Source organism: Octopus bimaculoides, chromosome 25 (genome assembly GCF_046866305.1).
Source record: "Octopus bimaculoides isolate indiv1 chromosome 25, ASM4686630v1, whole genome shotgun sequence".
Lineage (NCBI taxonomy): Eukaryota > Metazoa > Mollusca > Cephalopoda > Octopoda > Octopodidae > Octopus > Octopus bimaculoides.
The window spans coordinates 21584008-21589007 of NC_142952.1; the positions used below are offsets into that span (position 1 = coordinate 21584008).

The 5000-nt window shown below is 37.5% G+C and overlaps 1 protein-coding gene across 1 annotated transcript in view; it reads left to right on the top strand.

Annotated features, from left to right (window-relative positions):
- The first annotated feature begins 1420 nt into the window (after positions 1-1420).
- LOC149131124 (norrin-like) overlaps positions 1421-5000 on the top strand; it is a 130031-nt gene continuing 126451 nt past the window's right edge. The window contains exon 1 of the mRNA XM_089342145.1: positions 1421-1801. The gene's annotated coding sequence lies outside the window, so the exon portion shown is untranslated. The remainder of the gene's footprint in view (positions 1802-5000) is intronic.

Here is a 5000-nt window from a genome sequence, read left to right on the forward strand (position 1 = left end):
ATGGGGTTATCAGTTTATGGGGTCATTCGGGGAAACAAAATAAAAGTTGCAAGTAGCAAGATCGGATGAATAGAGAGGACGAGTAAGCGGGGTCGTGCCATTTTTGGTTAAAAACTGTCTCACACTCAAGGCAATGTGTGATGAAACCATCTCTCTCCACTTTGCCACAGGTCGAGACGTTTTCATCGCACCGTGTTTCGCAGACACTTCAGAACTTCCAAGTAAAATGTCTGGTTAACAGTTTGACCAGGAAGAACAAATACTGTGTGGACCATTCCTTTCGCATCGATGAAACAAATTAGCATCGTCTTGACGTTGGACTTCACTAGACGCACTTGTGGGGGGCATGGTGACATTGAATGAATCCATTGACTTGATTGCTGCTTCTTTTCCGGGTCTTAGTCCTAGCACCAGCTTTCATCACCAGTGAAGACCTTCGAAAAACAAAGATCTGGATCAATTTCCAAATATTCTTTCAGTTCACGACACGCATCCAGTCGTGACTAATTTTGATCTTCTGTGAGCAAACGAGGGACTAATTTTGCTGCAACTCTTTTCATTCCAAATTTCTCGCTGAAAATTCGTTGGCAGGAGCTCCTGGACACACCAATCATATGAACAAGTTCGTCAATTGTTCGTCGACGGTTTCTCAAGAACAGTTCATGAATTTTCGTGATGTTTTCATTCGTTCGGGAGGTCGATGGTCGTCCTGAACGAGGTTGGTGTTCAAACGAGGAGTGACTATTCCTAAAGCGTGAAAACAATTCGTAAACTTGTGCTTTACACATGGTAGCGTCCTTGTAAGCTGTTTGAAGCATGACAATTGTTTCGGCCACCATTTTCCCCAGCAAACAGAATTTCGGTTCAGCCATCGCAAAAATCGACGAACAGGGGAGAAGCACCACAAGACAATGGCGCACCACGCAGCAGGACGACGCCGGTCAGAAGACTGATGCGTGAGGGTAGCATCAAGTGACTTCTAGCGGTGGAAGTCTGAACTACTACTGCCTTGTCCCACAAAGAACGTTTCCGGTTACTTTTGGGTACTCCCTCGTACATACATAAGTACTTACATATACGCACATATGTACGTTTGTGTGTACTTGGTAACGTGAGTGTGCTTGCGCGTGTGTGTGTGCGCGTGTGTGTGTGCGCGTGTGTGTGTGCGCGTGTGTGTGCGAACGCGCGCGTACAAGTACGAAGTACACTCATGCGTATACACATATACGTACTTGTGTTCATATGTATAGTCGTTTGATTCGTGCATGTACAATGTTTTCGCGCGCGCTCCTCCTTATGTGTACGCCAGCATTTATGTATATATTTGTACACATCATTATGGTATATCTCCCTACTGAGTAAAAACACGCGTAAGATGCGCGATCATCTGTTATCATAACAACGCTTTGAATACGTTTGGCAGCTTCAGTGTCCACTCTTCGGGCTATAATCAAAACACCGGCAACTATCGACACACCACAACCTCTTTCTCTTCCTCGCATACTACCCTTCTCTTTCTCTCTCTCTCTCTCTCTCTAACTAACATTTTGTTTGCATTTCTCTATCACAGTCATCTCTCACTTCCTTTCTTTTCTTTTATTTCTTTATCCCTTCTCTTTCTGTCTTTCTCTCACTCACTCACTCACCTCTCTCACTCTCTCTCTCTCTCTCTTTCTCTCACTTATTCCCTACCGCTCTCTCTTGCTTTCCCCCTCTATTTCATTCATGCACTGCACACATACATACGCACACACACAAACTCTCTCTGTACATTTGTGTACAACACATTTGCTTACAAAAGGTAAGTTACAACGTACTATTTTTCTTAGGGTTTTCGCTCTGCTTTTCTACATATTCTTTCTTTTATTCTTCCTTTCTACCTATCTTTCCTTCGTAAATCAACCGCCACGCTCAATCTTTATATTCCCTTCTTTTTCTTTTACTTTACTTCTTTTCGTTTTCGATGTTTTCATTTTTTCTTTTTACATTCTTTGTCCCCGCTTAGTCTTATTCTTCCTTCTTCTTTCTTTCTTTCTTTCTTTTTCTTTCTTTCTTTCTCCCTTACCATCTTTCTTTCTTTGGTTCTTTCCCTTCTCCCCGTCTGTCTGTCTTTATATCGTCATTATTAATCTATTTTATTTTATCCTGTTTTCTTCGTCGTCGTTTCCTTTGACAGATCCAAATTGCTTGTCGTCTGCTAAATTGAACATTGCTTTTTCCCTTTGCACCCCTCTCTCCCTCCGTCTCTCTCTTTCTCCACCCCGTCTCTCTCTCTCTATTTATAGATAGATAGATAGATAGATAGATAGATAGATAGATAGATAGATAGATAGATAGATAGATAGATAGATAGATATGTATATATAATATGTACATGTGTATGTCTGTATCTAAGTATAAAATTCTTTAACAAGAAGAGTGTTGACAGTAATTTATCATAGTCCGATAACGCTAAGAAAACCGAAACTTCGAAGTTACTGTTAACATAATTCTTGCTAAAGAATAATGAATATATACTCCACAAAAAGTATTGAATAATTCAGTTTAATATAATTGCTATTTTAATTCAACATAAAAACAAACATTAACTCTGTGTGTGTGTGTGTGTGTGTGTGTGTGTGTGTGTGTGTGTGTGTGTGTGTGTGTGTGTGTGTGTGTGTGTGTGTGTGTGTGTGTGTGTGTGTGTGTGTATGAATGTGTGTATGAGCGTCCAATAACACTGTACTTATTCCACGTCCTCGCGTTGTTTTTTCGTGTTTTTTCGCGTTTTCTTTTTGCTTGTTCATTTAAATTAAATATATATATATATATATTATAATAATAATATTAATAATAATAACAATAATAATAATAATAATAATAATAATAATAATAATAATAGGGATAAAATCCAAAATTACAGGTAAAAACTCAATTAAAATCAATTTATTAAAAATTAAAATTAAATTAAGTTTCACAGTATAAAATATATTAATATATAGTATTGGTTCTTTTCCCTAATACTATATATATATATATATATATATATATATATATATATATATATATATATATATATATATGTATGTATGTATGTATGTATGTATGTATGTATGTATGTATTACAACCTGTCTTTTGATTTTTGTACATTTGAACCACACACACACACACACACACACATATTAAATGTGTGTGTGTGTGTGTGTGTGTGTGTGTGTATGCGCGGGTGCGCTTGTATATACATGCTTACTATTTACGAAGCTCAAATATATATCCTCCAATAAAGCATATACGAAATGCCGTATTGTCATTAAAAAACATTTTTTTAAAATATAAACGAATGCTATCTATTTCATGTCTATGTACTCATGTACGTATGCATATATTAATATATATATATATATATATATATATATATATATATATATATACATATATATGTATGTATATACATATATATATGTGTGTGTGTGTGTGTGTGTGTATGTGTGTGTATGTGTGTGTGTGTGTGTGTGTGTGTATACATACATGTGTGAGTGTGTGTCTATGCACGCGCGCGCAGTAACTATTTACTAAGACGTCTTGCCCTTAAAACTGTTTTCAGGATTCATTTGTAACAACGGATCTTCGCTGTGAATAGTGGCTGTTATTATTTACTCTACGCAAAGTATTTGTGTTCTGTAGTGAGGCGTGTTTCGCTTGTATCAATTACACAACCCAATTAAACATGCATCTATGTGTGTGTATGTTTATGAGCATATATATATATATATATATATATATATATATATATATATATTTACATACATACATACATACATGCATACATACATATATATATATATATATATATACACACACACACGTATATATACATATATATATATACATATATATATATATACATACATACATATATATACATACATACATATATATATATATATATGAGTGGCTGTGTGGTAAGTAGCTTGCTTACCAACCACATGGTCCCGGGTTCAGTCCCACTGCGTGGCATCTTGGGCAAGTGTCTTCTACTATAGCCTCGGGCCGACCAAAGCCTTGTGAGTGGATTTGGTAGACGGAAACTGAAAGAAGCCCGTCGTATATATATATATATGTATGTATGTATGTGTTTGTGTGTCTGTGTTTGTCCCCCCCAACATCGCTTGACAACCGATGCTGGTGTGTTTATGTCCCCGTAACTTTGCGGTTCGGCAAAAGAGACCGATAGAATAAGTACTAGGCTTCTAAAGAATAAGTCCTGGGGTCGATTTGCTCGACTAAAGGCGGTGCTCCAGCATGGCCGCAGTTAAAAGACTGAAACAAGTAAAAGAGTAAAAGAGTATATATATATATATACACACACACACACCACTAAACAAGACTGTCCGACGAATGGGAACGTGAAAGTGAGTAACAGTTTGTGAGATATTTTTGCTGCTTTTTTAACAAAGTATGTATATATATATATATATATATATATATATATATATATATAGATAGATAGAGAGAGAGATATCTTTTCTTATACTTGATTTGACTGTGGCCATGCTGGGGTATCGCCTTGAAAGGTTTTAATCGAACAAATCGATCCCAGAACTATGTTTTTTAAACCTGGTACTTATTCTATCACATCTTTTGGCGAACCGCTAAATTACAGGGACGTAAATACACTAGCACTCGTCAAGCGCCGGTGGAGGCAAGCGCGCGCGCACGCACACACATACGCACACACATACGACGGGCTTCCGTCTGCCATATACATGCGACGGGCTTTCCGTCTACCATATCCACTCACAGGGCTTCGGTCGTCCCGAGGTTATAGTATCTATTTGCCAACGTGAAGAGGCAGTCCTGCGTAGGACCATGTTACTATCTTTTAGCCCCAGGAAAACATCTTCTCCAGTATGTACGTGTTGATAGTGTTTTACTTGTTTCGGTCATTTGATTGTGGCCTTGCTGGGGACCGTTTTAAAGGGCTCTAATCGAAGAAATCGACCCCAGTACTTATTCTTTG